Source organism: Pimephales promelas, chromosome 6 (assembly GCF_988280905.1).
Source record: "Pimephales promelas chromosome 6, fPimPro1.hap1.1, whole genome shotgun sequence".
In the NCBI taxonomy this organism is placed as follows: Eukaryota; Metazoa; Chordata; class Actinopteri; order Cypriniformes; family Leuciscidae; genus Pimephales; species Pimephales promelas.
In genome coordinates this window covers 26,223,984-26,240,463 of record NC_142774.1, presented here as the reverse complement: position 1 = coordinate 26,240,463, position 16,480 = coordinate 26,223,984, and the positions used below count along the sequence as shown (strand labels likewise).

The window sequence follows — 16,480 nt, the reverse complement described above, 5'->3', positions numbered from 1 at the left end:
TATTGGATTGCCACAACGCATTCCAGAAAAGTTTCTAAAACAATCCCCTTTCTCAAAAGGCACAAATGTTAAACAACGCTCAGATTATACCCCTTTCTTCAACATCGACAAAAGCTACACAGAAACTTCATCAACGACACAGAGTTGACGTCCAACGAAAAAGTCCCGCACCTACCCACAAATGATAACGTGGGCATTTCAGACACTTGACGTTGATTGCATTCTTTGAAAACTTGCAATGCCTGACATCACTTTAAGCACATATCCAATGCACTCTTTAACATTACACCCATTTTTTGCAACTGCTTCTTATACAACACAGATTCAAGCATCATTGCAAATGGTTCTGCCTTTCAATAAAATTTTCTGCATGTGACCTACAGATGCAAAAACAAAGAAAAACCAAAAGAGAACTTCCATGCCCAACACCACTCAGAACATACTCCTTTCTTCAATATTGCAAAAAGCAACACTGAACGTTCATCAACGACACAGAGCTCACAACCAAAGTCGCCGATCTGTGCCCAATTCACGCTCAGGAAGGAGCATCATGACTCACCATCGTGGGTTGGGAGACAAACACTTTCGAAACACATTTCCAAGCAAAGAACTATAGAAATGATCCCTGAAAATATAGTCTTAACGGTTTATGTTAACTCAATCGGCATTCCATTCTGCTGCACCTCTCCTCTGAAAGGGTTTTGCCTATTTGAATTTTGTGGGCTTTAAAGTTTACTTGACAATGACATATATCGGAGCCAAAAGCAGAAAGGACTTCCAAAATCTCTTTGAAGCCTACTGTTACTGTTAAGATATGTGGAATGTCATACTTTTTTGTAAGCTTAGCTACCCGTGTCATGCTTTCTAGTTAATATTTGTTGAAGCTAAATGAAGAAAATCTTTAATAAGAAAAGTTATGTAAATAAAAAGGAAAAGATGTTCCAAGTCTGTTTCTGTCTTCTTACTCTTCAGGCGGTTTCTCTCTTGGCCAACGTGTGCTTCAGCACTTCATAAGAAAGGATTCTGTACTCAGAACCATCTATCCTTGAGTGTAGTAGAGTTCCCAATTGTACGGTGACCTCGATTGGGCCATCATTGCCTACAGCAGTGGGTGGTTCCAAGTTTAGAAAGTGATTTGGTGGAAATGCTCATGATTGATGTCTTTTCCTAGCCGGGAGCTGCTCCATTGGTCCTGGGCTCCTCTTTCCAATATTGGATTGCCACAACGCATTCCAGAAAAGTTTCTAAAACAATCCCCTTTCTCAAAAGGCACAAATGTCAAACAACGCTCAGATTTTACCCCTTTCTTCAACATCGACAAAAGCTACACAGAAACTTCATCAACGACACAGAGTTGACGTCCAACGAAAAAGTCCCGCACCTACCCACAAATGATAACGTGGGCATTTTAGACACTTGACGTTGATTGCATTCTTTAAAAACGTGCAATGGCTGACATCACTTTAAGCACATATCCAATGCACTCTTTACCATAACACCCATTTTTTGCAACGGCTTCTTATACAACACACATTCATGCATCATTGCAAACGGTTCTGCATGTGACCTAAAGATGCAAAAACAAAGAAAAACAAAAACAGGACTTCAATGCCCAACACCACTCAGAACATACTCCTTTCTTCAATATTGCAAAAAGCAACACAGAACGTTCATCAACGACACAGAGCTCACAACCAAAGACGCCGATCTGTGCCCAATTCACACTCAGGAAGGAGCATCATGACTCATCATCGTGGGTTGGGAGACAAACACTTTCGAAATACATTTCCAAGCAAAGAACTATAGAAATGATCCCTGAAAATATAGTCTTAAAGGTTTATGGTAACTCAATCGGCATTCTATTCTGCTGCACCTCTCCTCTGAAAGGGTTTTGCCTATTTGAATTTTGTGGGCTTTAAAGTTTACTTGACAATGACATATATCGGAGCCAAAAGCAGAAAGGACTTCCAAAATCTCTTTGAAGCCTACTGTTACTGTTAAGATATGTGGAATGTCATACTTTTTTGTAAGCTTAGCTACCCGTGTCATGCTTTGTAGTTAATATTTGTTGAAGCTAAATGTAGAAAATCTTTGAAAAGAAAAGTTATGTAGATTAAAAAGAAAAGATGTTCCAAGTCTGTTTCTGTCTTCTTACTCTTCAGCCGGTTTCTCTCTTGGCCAACGTGTGCTTCAGCACCTCATAAGAAAGGATTCTGTACTTAGAACCATCTATCCTTGAGTGTAGTAGAGTTCCCAATTGTACTGTGACCTCGATTGGGCCATCATTGCCTACAGCAGTGGGTGTTTCCAAGTTTAGAAAGTGATTTGGTGGAAATGCTCATGACTGATGTCTTTTCCTTGCCGGGAGCTGCTCCATTGGTCCTGGGCTCCTCTTTCCAATATTGGATTGCCACAACGCATTCCAGAAAAGTTTCTAAAACAATCCCCTTTCTCAAAAGGCACAAATGTCAAACAACGCTCAGATTATACCCCTTTCTTCAACATCGACAAAAGCTACACAGAAACTTCATCAACGACACAGAGTTGACGTCCAACGAAAAAGTCCCGCACCTACCCACAAATGATAACGTGGGCATTTCAGACACTTGACGTTGATTGCATTCTTTGAAAACTTGCAATGCCTGACATCACTTTAAGCACATATCCAATGCACACTTTAACATTACACCCATTTTTTGCAACTGCTTCTTATACAACACAGATTCATGCATCATTGCAAATGGTTCTGCCTTTCAATAAAATTTTCTGCATGTGACCTACAGATGCAAAAACAAAGAAAAACCAAAAGAGGACTTCCATGCCCAACACCACTCAGAACATACTCCTTTCTTCAATATTGCAAAAAGCAACACTGAACGTTCATCAACGACACAGAGCTCACAACCAAAGTCGCCGATCTGTGCCCAATTCACGCTCAGGAAGGAGCATCATGACTCATCATCGTGGGTTGGGAGACAAACACTTTCGAAACACATTTCCAAGCAAAGAACTATAGAAATGATCCCTGAAAATATAGTCTTAACGGTTTATGTTAACTCAATCGGCATTCCATTCTGCTGCACCTCTCCTCTGAAAGGGTTTTGCCTATTTGAATTTTGTGGGCTTTAAAGTTTACTTGACAATGACATATATCGGAGCCAAAAGCAGAAAGGACTTCCAAAATCTCTTTGAAGCCTACTGTTACTGTTAAGATATGTGGAATGTCATACTTTTTTGTAAGCTTAGCTACCCGTGTCATGCTTTCTAGTTAATATTTGTTGAAGCTAAATGAAGAAAATCTTTAATAAGAAAAGTTATGTAGATAAAAAGGAAAAGATGTTCCAAGTCTGTTTCTGTCTTCTTACTCTTCAGCCGGTTTCTCTCTTGGCCAACGTGTGCTTCAGCACTTCATAAGAAAGGATTCTGTACTCAGAACCATCTATCCTTGAGTGTAGTAGAGTTCCCAATTGTACGGTGACCTCGATTGGGCCATCATTGCCTACAGCAGTGGGTGGTTCCAAGTTTAGAAAGTGATTTGGTGGAAATGCTCATGATTGATGTCTTTTCCTAGCCGGGAGCTGCTCCATTGGTCCTGGGCTCCTCTTTCCAATATTGGATTGCCACAACGCATTCCAGAAAAGTTTCTAAAACAATCCCCTTTCTCAAAAGGCACAAATGTCAAACAACGCTCAGATTTTACCCCTTTCTTCAACATCGACAAAAGCTACACAGAAACTTCATCAACGACACAGAGTTGACGTCCAACGAAAAAGTCCCGCACCTACCCACAAATGATAACGTGGGCATTTTAGACACTTGACGTTGATTGCATTCTTTAAAAACGTGCAATGGCTGACATCACTTTAAGCACATATCCAATGCACTCTTTACCATAACACCCATTTTTTGCAACGGCTTCTTATACAACACACATTCATGCATCATTGCAAACGGTTCTGCATGTGACCTAAAGATGCAAAAACAAAGAAAAACAAAAACAGGACTTCAATGCCCAACACCACTCAGAACATACTCCTTTCTTCAATATTGCAAAAAGCAACACAGAACGTTCATCAACGACACAGAGCTCACAACCAAAGACGCCGACCTGTGCCCAATTCACGCTCAGGAAGGAGCATCATGACTCATCATCGTGGGTTGGGAGACAAATACTTTCGAAACACATTTCCAAGCAAAGAACTAAAGAAATGATCCCTGAAAATATAGTCTTAAAGGTTTATGGTAACTCAATCGGCATTCTATTCTGCTGCACCTCTCCTCTGAAAGGGTTTTGCCTATTTGAATTTTGTGGGCTTTAAAGTTTACTTGACAATGACATATATCGGAGCCAAAAGCAGAAAGGACTTCCAAAATCTCTTTGAAGCCTACTGTTACTGTTAAGATATGTGGAATGTCATACTTTTTTGTAAGCTTAGCTACCCGTGTCATGCTTTGTAGTTAATATTTGTTGAAGCTAAATGTAGAAAATCTTTGAAAAGAAAAGTTATGTAGATTAAAAAGAAAAGATGTTCCAAGTCTGTTTCTGTCTTCTTACTCTTCAGCCGGTTTCTCTCTTGGCCAACGTGTGCTTCAGCACCTCATAAGAAAGGATTCTGTACTTAGAACCATCTATCCTTGAGTGTAGTAGAGTTCCCAATTGTACTGTGACCTCGATTGGGCCATCATTGCCTACAGCAGTGGGTGTTTCCAAGTTTAGAAAGTGATTTGGTGGAAATGCTCATGACTGATGTCTTTTCCTTGCCGGGAGCTGCTCCATTGGTCCTGGGCTCCTCTTTCCAATATTGGATTGCCACAACGCATTCCAGAAAAGTTTCTAAAACAATCCCCTTTCTCAAAAGGCACAAATGTCAAACAACGCTCAGATTATACCCCTTTCTTCAACATCGACAAAAGCTACACAGAAACTTCATCAACGACACAGAGTTGACGTCCAACGAAAAAGTCCCGCACCTACCCACAAATGATAACGTGGGCATTTCAGACACTTGACGTTGATTGCATTCTTTGAAAACTTGCAATGCCTGACATCACTTTAAGCACATATCCAATGCACTCTTTAACATTACACCCATTTTTTGCAACTGCTTCTTATACAACACAGATTCATGCATCATTGCAAATGGTTCTGCCTTTCAATAAAATTTTCTGCATGTGACCTACAGATGCAAAAACAAAGAAAAACCAAAAGAGGACTTCCATGCCCAACACCACTCAGAACATACTCCTTTCTTCAATATTGCAAAAAGCAACACTGAACGTTCATCAACGACACAGAGCTCACAACCAAAGTCGCCGATCTGTGCCCAATTCACGCTCAGGAAGGAGCATCATGACTCATCATCGTGGGTTGGGAGACAAACACTTTCGAAACACATTTCCAAGCAAAGAACTATAGAAATGATCCCTGAAAATATAGTCTTAACGGTTTATGTTAACTCAATCGGCATTCCATTCTGCTGCACCTCTCCTCTGAAAGGGTTTTGCCTATTTGAATTTTGTGGGCTTTAAAGTTTACTTGACAATGACATATATCGGAGCCAAAAGCAGAAAGGACTTCCAAAATCTCTTTGAAGCCTACTGTTACTGTTAAGATATGTGGAATGTCATACTTTTTTGTAAGCTTAGCTACCCGTGTCATGCTTTCTAGTTAATATTTGTTGAAGCTAAATGAAGAAAATCTTTAATAAGAAAAGTTATGTAGATAAAAAGGAAAAGATGTTCCAAGTCTGTTTCTGTCTTCTTACTCTTCAGCCGGTTTCTCTCTTGGCCAACGTGTGCTTCAGCACTTCATAAGAAAGGATTCTGTACTCAGAACCATCTATCCTTGAGTGTAGTAGAGTTCCCAATTGTACGGTGACCTCGATTGGGCCATCATTGCCTACAGCAGTGGGTGGTTCCAAGTTTAGAAAGTGATTTGGTGGAAATGCTCATGATTGATGTCTTTTCCTAGCCGGGAGCTGCTCCATTGGTCCTGGGCTCCTCTTTCCAATATTGGATTGCCACAACGCATTCCAGAAAAGTTTCTAAAACAATCCCCTTTCTCAAAAGGCACAAATGTCAAACAACGCTCAGATTTTACCCCTTTCTTCAACATCGACAAAAGCTACACAGAAACTTCATCAACGACACAGAGTTGACGTCCAACGAAAAAGTCCCGCACCTACCCACAAATGATAACGTGGGCATTTTAGACACTTGACGTTGATTGCATTCTTTAAAAACGTGCAATGGCTGACATCACTTTAAGCACATATCCAATGCACTCTTTACCATAACACCCATTTTTTGCAACGGCTTCTTATACAACACACATTCATGCATCATTGCAAACGGTTCTGCATGTGACCTAAAGATGCAAAAACAAAGAAAAACAAAAACAGGACTTCAATGCCCAACACCACTCAGAACATACTCCTTTCTTCAATATTGCAAAAAGCAACACAGAACATTCATCAACGACACAGAGCTCACAACCAAAGACGCCGACCTGTGCCCAATTCACGCTCAGGAAGGAGCATCATGACTCATCATCGTGGGTTGGGAGACAAACACTTTCGAAACACATTTCCAAGCAAAGAACTAAAGAAATGATCCCTGAAAATATAGTCTTAAAGGTTTATGGTAACTCAATCGGCATTCTATTCTGCTGCACCTCTCCTCTGAAAGGGTTTTGCCTATTTGAATTTTGTGGGCTTTAAAGTTTACTTGACAATGACATATATCGGAGCCAAAAGCAGAAAGGACTTCCAAAATCTCTTTGAAGCCTACTGTTACTGTTAAGATATGTGGAATGTCATACTTTTTTGTAAGCTTAGCTACCCGTGTCATGCTTTGTAGTTAATATTTGTTGAAGCTAAATGTAGAAAATCTTTGAAAAGAAAAGTTATGTAGATTAAAAAGAAAAGATGTTCCAAGTCTGTTTCTGTCTTCTTACTCTTCAGCCGGTTTCTCTCTTGGCCAACGTGTGCTTCAGCACCTCATAAGAAAGGATTCTGTACTTAGAACCATCTATCCTTGAGTGTAGTAGAGTTCCCAATTGTACTGTGACCTCGATTGGGCCATCATTGCCTACAGCAGTGGGTGTTTCCAAGTTTAGAAAGTGATTTGGTGGAAATGCTCATGACTGATGTCTTTTCCTTGCCGGGAGCTGCTCCATTGGTCCTGGGCTCCTCTTTCCAATATTGGATTGCCACAACGCATTCCAGAAAAGTTTCTAAAACAATCCCCTTTCTCAAAAGGCACAAATGTCAAACAACGCTCAGATTATACCCCTTTCTTCAACATCGACAAAAGCTACACAGAAACTTCATCAACGACACAGAGTTGACGTCCAACGAAAAAGTCCCGCACCTACCCACAAATGATAACGTGGGCATTTCAGACACTTGACGTTGATTGCATTCTTTGAAAACTTGCAATGCCTGACATCACTTTAAGCACATATCCAATGCACTCTTTAACATTACACCCATTTTTTGCAACTGCTTCTTATACAACACAGATTCATGCATCATTGCAAATGGTTCTGCCTTTCAATAAAATTTTCTGCATGTGACCTACAGATGCAAAAACAAAGAAAAACCAAAAGAGGACTTCCATGCCCAACACCACTCAGAACATACTCCTTTCTTCAATATTGCAAAAAGCAACACTGAACGTTCATCAACGACACAGAGCTCACAACCAAAGTCGCCGATCTGTGCCCAATTCACGCTCAGGAAGGAGCATCATGACTCATCATCGTGGGTTGGGAGACAAACACTTTCGAAACACATTTCCAAGCAAAGAACTATAGAAATGATCCCTGAAAATATAGTCTTAACGGTTTATGTTAACTCAATCGGCATTCCATTCTGCTGCACCTCTCCTCTGAAAGGGTTTTGCCTATTTGAATTTTGTGGGCTTTAAAGTTTACTTGACAATGACATATATCGGAGCCAAAAGCAGAAAGGACTTCCAAAATCTCTTTGAAGCCTACTGTTACTGTTAAGATATGTGGAATGTCATACTTTTTTGTAAGCTTAGCTACCCGTGTCATGCTTTCTAGTTAATATTTGTTGAAGCTAAATGAAGAAAATCTTTAATAAGAAAAGTTATGTAGATAAAAAGGAAAAGATGTTCCAAGTCTGTTTCTGTCTTCTTACTCTTCAGCCGGTTTCTCTCTTGGCCAACGTGTGCTTCAGCACTTCATAAGAAAGGATTCTGTACTCAGAACCATCTATCCTTGAGTGTAGTAGAGTTCCCAATTGTACGGTGACCTCGATTGGGCCATCATTGCCTACAGCAGTGGGTGGTTCCAAGTTTAGAAAGTGATTTGGTGGAAATGCTCATGATTGATGTCTTTTCCTAGCCGGGAGCTGCTCCATTGGTCCTGGGCTCCTCTTTCCAATATTGGATTGCCACAACGCATTCCAGAAAAGTTTCTAAAACAATCCCCTTTCTCAAAAGGCACAAATGTCAAACAACGCTCAGATTTTACCCCTTTCTTCAACATCGACAAAAGCTACACAGAAACTTCATCAACGACACAGAGTTGACGTCCAACGAAAAAGTCCCGCACCTACCCACAAATGATAACGTGGGCATTTTAGACACTTGACGTTGATTGCATTCTTTAAAAACGTGCAATGGCTGACATCACTTTAAGCACATATCCAATGCACTCTTTACCATAACACCCATTTTTTGCAACGGCTTCTTATACAACACACATTCATGCATCATTGCAAATGGTTCTGCCTTTCAATAAAATTTTCTGCATGTGACCTACAGATGCAAAAACAAAGAAAAACCAAAAGAGAACTTCCATGCCCAACACCACTCAGAACATACGCCTTTCTTCAATATTGCAAAAAGCAACACTGAACGTTCATCAACGACACAGAGCTCACAACCAAAGTCGCCGATCTGTGCCCAATTCACGCTCAGGAAGGAGCATCATGACTCATCATCGTGGGTTGGGAGACAAACACTTTCGAAACACATTTCCAAGCAAAGAACTATAGAAATGATCCCTGAAAATATAGTCTTAACAGTTTATGTTAACTCAATCGGCATTCCATTCTGCTGCACCTCTCCTCTGAAAGGGTTTTGCCTATTTGAATTTTGTGGGCTTTAAAGTTTACTTGACAATGACATATATCGGAGCCAAAAGCAGAAAGGACTTCCAAAATCTCTTTGAAGCCTACTGTTACTGTTAAGATATGTGGAATGTCATACTTTTTTGTAAGCTTAGCTACCCGTGTCATGCTTTGTAGTTAATATTTGTTGAAGCTAAATGTAGAAAATCTTTGAAAAGAAAAGTTATGTAGATCAAAAAGAAAAGATGTTCCAAGTCTGTTTCTGTCTTCTTACTCTTCAGCCGGTTTCTCTCTTGGCCAACGTGTGCTTCAGCACCTCATAAGAAAGGATTCTGTACTTAGAACCATCTATCCTTGAGTGTAGTAGAGTTCCCAATTGTACTGTGACCTCGATTGGGCCATCATTGCCTACAGCAGTGGGTGTTTCCAAGTTTAGAAAGTGATTTGGTGGAAATGCTCATGACTGATGTCTTTTCCTTGCCGGGAGCTGCTCCATTGGTCCTGGGCTCCTCTTTCCAATATTGGATTGCCACAACGCATTCCAGAAAAGTTTCTAAAACAATCCCCTTTCTCAAAAGGCACAAATGTCAAACAACGCTCAGATTATACCCCTTTCTTCAACATCGACAAAAGCTACACAGAAACTTCATCAACGACACAGAGTTGACGTCCAACGAAAAAGTCCCGCACCTACCCACAAATGATAACGTGGGCATTTCAGACACTTGACGTTGATTGCATTCTTTGAAAACTTGCAATGCCTGACATCACTTTAAGCACATATCCAATGCACTCTTTAACATTACACCCATTTTTTGCAACTGCTTCTTATACAACACAGATTCATGCATCATTGCAAATGGTTCTGCCTTTCAATAAAATTTTCTGCATGTGACCTACAGATGCAAAAACAAAGAAAAACAAAAACAGGACTTCAATGCCCAACACCACTCAGAACATACTCCTTTCTTCAATATTGCAAAAAGCAACACAGAACGTTCATCAACGACACAGAGCTCACAACCAAAGACGCCGATCTGTGCCCAATTCACGCTCAGGAAGGAGCATCATGACTCATCATCGTGGGTTGGGAGACAAACACTTTCGAAACACATTTCCAAGCAAAGAACTATAGAAAGGATCCCTGAAAATATAGTCTTAAAGGTTTATGGTAACTTAATCGGCATTCTATTCTGCTGCACCTCTCCTCTGAAAGGGTTTTGCCTATTTGAATTTTGTGGGCTTTAAAGTTTACTTGACAATGACATATATCGGAGCCAAAAGCAGAAAGGACTTCCAAAATCTCTTTGAAGCCTACTGTTACTGTTAAGATATGTGGAATGTCATACTTTTTTGTAAGCTTAGCTACCCGTGTCATGCTTTGTAGTTAATATTTGTTGAAGCTAAATGTAGAAAATCTTTGAAAAGAAAAGTTATGTAGATTAAAAAGAAAAGATGTTCCAAGTCTGTTTCTGTCTTCTTACTCTTCAGCCGGTTTCTCTCTTGGCCAACGTGTGCTTCAGCACCTCATAAGAAAGGATTCTGTACTTAGAACCATCTATCCTTGAGTGTAGTAGAGTTCCCAATTGTACTGTAACCTCGATTGGGCCATCATTGCCTACAGCAGTGGGTGTTTCCAAGTTTAGAAAGTGATTTGGTGGAAATGCTCATGACTGATGTCTTTTCCTTGCCGGGAGCTGCTCCATTGGTCCTGGGCTCCTCTTTCCAATATTGGATTGCCACAACGCATTCCAGAAAAGTTTCTAAAACAATCCCCTTTCTCAAAAGGCACAAATGTTAAACAACGCTCAGATTATACCCCTTTCTTCAACATCGACAAAAGCTACACAGAAACTTCATCAACGACACAGAGTTGACGTCCAACGAAAAAGTCCCGCACCTACCCACAAATGATAACGTGGGCATTTCAGACACTTGACGTTGATTGCATTCTTTGAAAACTTGCAATGCCTGACATCACTTTAAGCACATATCCAATGCACACTTTAACATTACACCCATTTTTTGCAACTGCTTCTTATACAACACAGATTCATGCATCATTGCAAATGGTTCTGCCTTTCAATAAAATTTTCTGCATGTGACCTACAGATGCAAAAACAAAGAAAAACCAAAAGAGGACTTCCATGCCCAACACCACTCAGAACATACTTCTTTCTTCAATATTGCAAAAAGCAACACTGAACGTTCATCAACGACACAGAGCTCACAACCAAAGTCGCCGATCTGTGCCCAATTCACGCTCAGGAAGGAGCATCATGACTCATCATCGTGGGTTGGGAGACAAACACTTTTGAAACACATTTCCAAGCAAAGAACTATAGAAATGATCCCTGAAAATATAGTCTTAACGGTTTATGTTAACTCAATCGGCATTCCATTCTGCTGCACCTCTCCTCTGAAAGGGTTTTGCCTATTTGAATTTTGTGGGCTTTAAAGTTTACTTGACAATGACATATATCGGAGCCAAAAGCAGAAAGGACTTCCAAAATCTCTTTGAAGCCTACTGTTACTGTTAAGATATGTGGAATGTCATACTTTTTTGTAAGCTTAGCTACCCGTGTCATGCTTTCTAGTTAATATTTGTTGAAGCTAAATGAAGAAAATCTTTAATAAGAAAAGTTATGTAGATAAAAAGGAAAAGATGTTCCAAGTCTGTTTCTGTCTTCTTACTCTTCAGCCGGTTTCTCTCTTGGCCAACGTGTGCTTCAGCACTTCATAAGAAAGGATTCTGTACTCAGAACCATCTATCCTTGAGTGTAGTAGAGTTCCCAATTGTACGGTGACCTCGATTGGGCCATCATTGCCTACAGCAGTGGGTGGTTCCAAGTTTAGAAAGTGATTTGGTGGAAATGCTCATGATTGATGTCTTTTCCTAGCCGGGAGCTGCTCCATTGGTCCTGGGCTCCTCTTTCCAATATTGGATTGCCCCAACGCATTCCAGAAAAGTTTCTAAAACAATCCCCTTTCTCAAAAGGCACAAATGTCAAACAACGCTCAGATTTTACCCCTTTCTTCAACATCGACAAAAGCTACACAGAAACTTCATCAACGACACAGAGTTGACGTCCAACGAAAAAGTCCTGCACCTACCCACAAATGATAACGTGGGCATTTTAGACACTTGACGTTGATTGCATTCTTTGAAAACTTGCAATGCCTGACATCACTTTAAGCACATATCCAATGCACTCTTTAACATTACACCCATTTTTTGCAACTGCTTCTTATACAACACAGATTCATGCATCATTGCAAATGGTTCTGCCTTTCAATAAAATTTTCTGCATGTGACCTACAGATGCAAAAACAAAGAAAAACCAAAAGAGAACTTCCATGCCCAACACCACTCAGAACATACGCCTTTCTTCAATATTGCAAAAAGCAACACTGAACGTTCATCAACGACACAGAGCTCACAACCAAAGTCGCCGATCTGTGCCCAATTCACGCTCAGGAAGGAGCATCATGACTCATCATCGTGGGTTGGGAGACAAACACTTTCGAAACACATTTCCAAGCAAAGAACTATAGAAATGATCCCTGAAAATATAGTCTTAACAGTTTATGTTAACTCAATCGGCATTCCATTCTGCTGCACCTCTCCTCTGAAAGGGTTTTGCCTATTTGAATTTTGTGGGCTTTAAAGTTTACTTGACAATGACATATATCGGAGCCAAAAGCAGAAAGGACTTCCAAAATCTCTTTGAAGCCTACTGTTACTGTTAAGATATGTGGAATGTCATACTTTTTTGTAAGCTTAGCTACCCGTGTCATGCTTTGTAGTTAATATTTGTTGAAGCTAAATGTAGAAAATCTTTGAAAAGAAAAGTTATGTAGATCAAAAAGAAAAGATGTTCCAAGTCTGTTTCTGTCTTCTTACTCTTCAGCCGGTTTCTCTCTTGGCCAACGTGTGCTTCAGCACCTCATAAGAAAGGATTCTGTACTTAGAACCATCTATCCTTGAGTGTAGTAGAGTTCCCAATTGTACTGTGACCTCGATTGGGCCATCATTGCCTACAGCAGTGGGTGTTTCCAAGTTTAGAAAGTGATTTGGTGGAAATGCTCATGACTGATGTCTTTTCCTTGCCGGGAGCTGCTCCATTGGTCCTGGGCTCCTCTTTCCAATATTGGATTGCCACAACGCATTCCAGAAAAGTTTCTAAAACAATCCCCTTTCTCAAAAGGCACAAATGTCAAACAACGCTCAGATTATACCCCTTTCTTCAACATCGACAAAAGCTACACAGAAACTTCATCAACGACACAGAGTTGACGTCCAACGAAAAAGTCCCGCACCTACCCACAAATGATAACGTGGGCATTTCAGACACTTGACGTTGATTGCATTCTTTGAAAACTTGCAATGCCTGACATCACTTTAAGCACATATCCAATGCACTCTTTAACATTACACCCATTTTTTGCAACTGCTTCTTATACAACACAGATTCATGCATCATTGCAAATGGTTCTGCCTTTCAATAAAATTTTCTGCATGTGACCTACAGATGCAAAAACAAAGAAAAACAAAAACAGGACTTCAATGCCCAACACCACTCAGAACATACTCCTTTCTTCAATATTGCAAAAAGCAACACAGAACGTTCATCAACGACACAGAGCTCACAACCAAAGACGCCGATCTGTGCCCAATTCACGCTCAGGAAGGAGCATCATGACTCATCATCGTGGGTTGGGAGACAAACACTTTCGAAACACATTTCCAAGCAAAGAACTATAGAAAGGATCCCTGAAAATATAGTCTTAAAGGTTTATGGTAACTTAATCGGCATTCTATTCTGCTGCACCTCTCCTCTGAAAGGGTTTTGCCTATTTGAATTTTGTGGGCTTTAAAGTTTACTTGACAATGACATATATCGGAGCCAAAAGCAGAAAGGACTTCCAAAATCTCTTTGAAGCCTACTGTTACTGTTAAGATATGTGGAATGTCATACTTTTTTGTAAGCTTAGCTACCCGTGTCATGCTTTGTAGTTAATATTTGTTGAAGCTAAATGTAGAAAATCTTTGAAAAGAAAAGTTATGTAGATTAAAAAGAAAAGATGTTCCAAGTCTGTTTCTGTCTTCTTACTCTTCAGCCGGTTTCTCTCTTGGCCAACGTGTGCTTCAGCACCTCATAAGAAAGGATTCTGTACTTAGAACCATCTATCCTTGAGTGTAGTAGAGTTCCCAATTGTACTGTAACCTCGATTGGGCCATCATTGCCTACAGCAGTGGGTGTTTCCAAGTTTAGAAAGTGATTTGGTGGAAATGCTCATGACTGATGTCTTTTCCTTGCCGGGAGCTGCTCCATTGGTCCTGGGCTCCTCTTTCCAATATTGGATTGCCACAACGCATTCCAGAAAAGTTTCTAAAACAATCCCCTTTCTCAAAAGGCACAAATGTTAAACAACGCTCAGATTATACCCCTTTCTTCAACATCGACAAAAGCTACACAGAAACTTCATCAACGACACAGAGTTGACGTCCAACGAAAAAGTCCCGCACCTACCCACAAATGATAACGTGGGCATTTCAGACACTTGACGTTGATTGCATTCTTTGAAAACTTGCAATGCCTGACATCACTTTAAGCACATATCCAATGCACACTTTAACATTACACCCATTTTTTGCAACTGCTTCTTATACAACACAGATTCATGCATCATTGCAAATGGTTCTGCCTTTCAATAAAATTTTCTGCATGTGACCTACAGATGCAAAAACAAAGAAAAACCAAAAGAGGACTTCCATGCCCAACACCACTCAGAACATACTTCTTTCTTCAATATTGCAAAAAGCAACACTGAACGTTCATCAACGACACAGAGCTCACAACCAAAGTCGCCGATCTGTGCCCAATTCACGCTCAGGAAGGAGCATCATGACTCATCATCGTGGGTTGGGAGACAAACACTTTTGAAACACATTTCCAAGCAAAGAACTATAGAAATGATCCCTGAAAATATAGTCTTAACGGTTTATGTTAACTCAATCGGCATTCCATTCTGCTGCACCTCTCCTCTGAAAGGGTTTTGCCTATTTGAATTTTGTGGGCTTTAAAGTTTACTTGACAATGACATATATCGGAGCCAAAAGCAGAAAGGACTTCCAAAATCTCTTTGAAGCCTACTGTTACTGTTAAGATATGTGGAATGTCATACTTTTTTGTAAGCTTAGCTACCCGTGTCATGCTTTCTAGTTAATATTTGTTGAAGCTAAATGAAGAAAATCTTTAATAAGAAAAGTTATGTAGATAAAAAGGAAAAGATGTTCCAAGTCTGTTTCTGTCTTCTTACTCTTCAGCCGGTTTCTCTCTTGGCCAACGTGTGCTTCAGCACTTCATAAGAAAGGATTCTGTACTCAGAACCATCTATCCTTGAGTGTAGTAGAGTTCCCAATTGTACGGTGACCTCGATTGGGCCATCATTGCCTACAGCAGTGGGTGTTTCCAAGTTTAGAAAGTGATTTGGTGGAAATGCTCATGACTGATGTCTTTTCCTTGCCGGGAGCTGCTCCATTGGTCCTGGGCTCCTCTTTCCAATACTGGATTGCCACAACGCATTCCAGAAAAGTTTCTAAAACAATCCCCTTTCTCAAAAGGCACAAATGTTAAACAACGCTCAGATTATACCCCTTTCTTCAACATCGACAAAAGCTACACAGAAACTTCATCAACGACACAGAGTTGACGTCCAACGAAAAAGTCCCGCACCTACCCACAAATGATAACGTGGGCATTTCAGACACTTGACGTTGATTGCATTCTTTGAAAACTTGCAATGCCTGACATCACTTTAAGCACATATCCAATGCACTCTTTAACATTACACCCATTTTTTGCAACTGCTTCTTATACAACACAGATTCATGCATCATTGCAAATGGTTCTGCCTTTCAATAAAATTTTCTGCATGTGACCTACAGATGCAAAAACAAAGAAAAACAAAAACAGGACTTCAATGCCCAACACCACTCAGAACATACTCCTTTCTTCAATATTGCAAAAAGCAACACAGAACGTTCATCAACGACACAGAGCTCACAACCAAAGACGCCGATCTGTGCCCAATTCACGCTCAGGAAGGAGCATCATGACTCATCATCGTGGGTTGGGAGACAAACACTTTCGAAACACATTTCCAAGCAAAGAACTATAGAAAGGATCCCTGAAAATATAGTCTTAAAGGTTTATGGTAACTCAATCGGCATTCTATTCTGCTGCACCTCTCCTCTGAAAGGGTTTTGCCTATTTGAATTTTGTGGGCTTTAAAGTTTACTTGACAATGACATATATCGGAGCCAAAAGCAGAAAGGACTTCCAAAATCTCTTTGAAGCCTACTGTTACTGTTA

General features: G+C 40.3%; 14 non-coding genes across 14 annotated transcripts; all 14 read right to left on the bottom strand.

Annotated features, from left to right (window-relative positions):
* Positions 1-427: 427 nt before the first annotated feature.
* On the bottom strand, positions 428-641 carry LOC148978710 (small nucleolar RNA U3). The gene has a single exon (XR_016169105.1). It is a non-coding gene; the product is annotated as a small nucleolar RNA U3 (small nucleolar RNA).
* A 976-nt stretch (positions 642-1,617) lies between these two features.
* LOC148978709 (small nucleolar RNA U3) lies at positions 1,618-1,831 on the bottom strand. Its single transcript, XR_016169122.1, has one exon. It is a non-coding gene; the product is annotated as a small nucleolar RNA U3 (small nucleolar RNA).
* A 996-nt stretch (positions 1,832-2,827) lies between these two features.
* LOC148978708 (small nucleolar RNA U3) lies at positions 2,828-3,041 on the bottom strand. Its single transcript, XR_016169061.1, has one exon. It is a non-coding gene; the product is annotated as a small nucleolar RNA U3 (small nucleolar RNA).
* Positions 3,042-4,017: 976 nt separating this feature from the next.
* Positions 4,018-4,231, bottom strand: LOC148978707 (small nucleolar RNA U3). The gene has a single exon (XR_016169152.1). It is a non-coding gene; the product is annotated as a small nucleolar RNA U3 (small nucleolar RNA).
* Positions 4,232-5,227: 996 nt separating this feature from the next.
* LOC148978706 (small nucleolar RNA U3) lies at positions 5,228-5,441 on the bottom strand. Its single transcript, XR_016169060.1, has one exon. It is a non-coding gene; the product is annotated as a small nucleolar RNA U3 (small nucleolar RNA).
* A 976-nt stretch (positions 5,442-6,417) lies between these two features.
* On the bottom strand, positions 6,418-6,631 carry LOC148978705 (small nucleolar RNA U3). The gene has a single exon (XR_016169158.1). It is a non-coding gene; the product is annotated as a small nucleolar RNA U3 (small nucleolar RNA).
* A 996-nt stretch (positions 6,632-7,627) lies between these two features.
* Positions 7,628-7,841, bottom strand: LOC148978704 (small nucleolar RNA U3). Its single transcript, XR_016169059.1, has one exon. It is a non-coding gene; the product is annotated as a small nucleolar RNA U3 (small nucleolar RNA).
* Positions 7,842-8,837: 996 nt separating this feature from the next.
* Positions 8,838-9,051, bottom strand: LOC148978703 (small nucleolar RNA U3). The gene has a single exon (XR_016169112.1). It is a non-coding gene; the product is annotated as a small nucleolar RNA U3 (small nucleolar RNA).
* A 996-nt stretch (positions 9,052-10,047) lies between these two features.
* LOC148978702 (small nucleolar RNA U3) lies at positions 10,048-10,261 on the bottom strand. The gene has a single exon (XR_016169146.1). It is a non-coding gene; the product is annotated as a small nucleolar RNA U3 (small nucleolar RNA).
* A 996-nt stretch (positions 10,262-11,257) lies between these two features.
* LOC148978701 (small nucleolar RNA U3) lies at positions 11,258-11,471 on the bottom strand. Its single transcript, XR_016169075.1, has one exon. It is a non-coding gene; the product is annotated as a small nucleolar RNA U3 (small nucleolar RNA).
* A 996-nt stretch (positions 11,472-12,467) lies between these two features.
* LOC148978700 (small nucleolar RNA U3) lies at positions 12,468-12,681 on the bottom strand. Its single transcript, XR_016169111.1, has one exon. It is a non-coding gene; the product is annotated as a small nucleolar RNA U3 (small nucleolar RNA).
* A 996-nt stretch (positions 12,682-13,677) lies between these two features.
* On the bottom strand, positions 13,678-13,891 carry LOC148978699 (small nucleolar RNA U3). The gene has a single exon (XR_016169145.1). It is a non-coding gene; the product is annotated as a small nucleolar RNA U3 (small nucleolar RNA).
* Positions 13,892-14,887: 996 nt separating this feature from the next.
* On the bottom strand, positions 14,888-15,101 carry LOC148978698 (small nucleolar RNA U3). The gene has a single exon (XR_016169074.1). It is a non-coding gene; the product is annotated as a small nucleolar RNA U3 (small nucleolar RNA).
* A 996-nt stretch (positions 15,102-16,097) lies between these two features.
* On the bottom strand, positions 16,098-16,311 carry LOC148978697 (small nucleolar RNA U3). The gene has a single exon (XR_016169143.1). It is a non-coding gene; the product is annotated as a small nucleolar RNA U3 (small nucleolar RNA).
* Positions 16,312-16,480: the final 169 nt, after the last annotated feature.